This window comes from Ochotona princeps, chromosome 6, assembly GCF_030435755.1.
Source record: "Ochotona princeps isolate mOchPri1 chromosome 6, mOchPri1.hap1, whole genome shotgun sequence".
In the NCBI taxonomy this organism is placed as follows: domain Eukaryota; kingdom Metazoa; phylum Chordata; class Mammalia; order Lagomorpha; family Ochotonidae; genus Ochotona; species Ochotona princeps.
The window spans coordinates 16,046,145-16,046,540 of NC_080837.1; positions in this window are offsets into that span (position 1 = coordinate 16,046,145).

Sequence of the window (396 nt, forward strand, 5' to 3'; positions counted from 1 at the left end):
CTCCCCAGAACTAACCATGGCTAAGGCAATATTGAAGTCTCTACTTGGGAAAAATTCAGTCTAAGTTCACTACCTGGTTTCTCTCTCTTTTTTTTAAATAATTTTGTAAAAACTTCATTACTAATTTTGAATAAAACAGAGATGGATCCTTTTCCTGTATCCAGTGACACTGTTATGTATGAAAGTATAGATGCTATTTTTTCTAATGTTTTAGCTAATGCTCCTCCTAAGAAAAGCACAACTGAACTACAGGCCTGAAATAAAAGTTAAATTCTCACTGATGTCTTCAATTCAATATTTACTCAGTGATGCAAAAATCTCTGCTCTTACTAATCAGAATCAAGTATTCCACAGATGCATCAAAAGCACTCAAAAATATAATCTGACAACATAAGG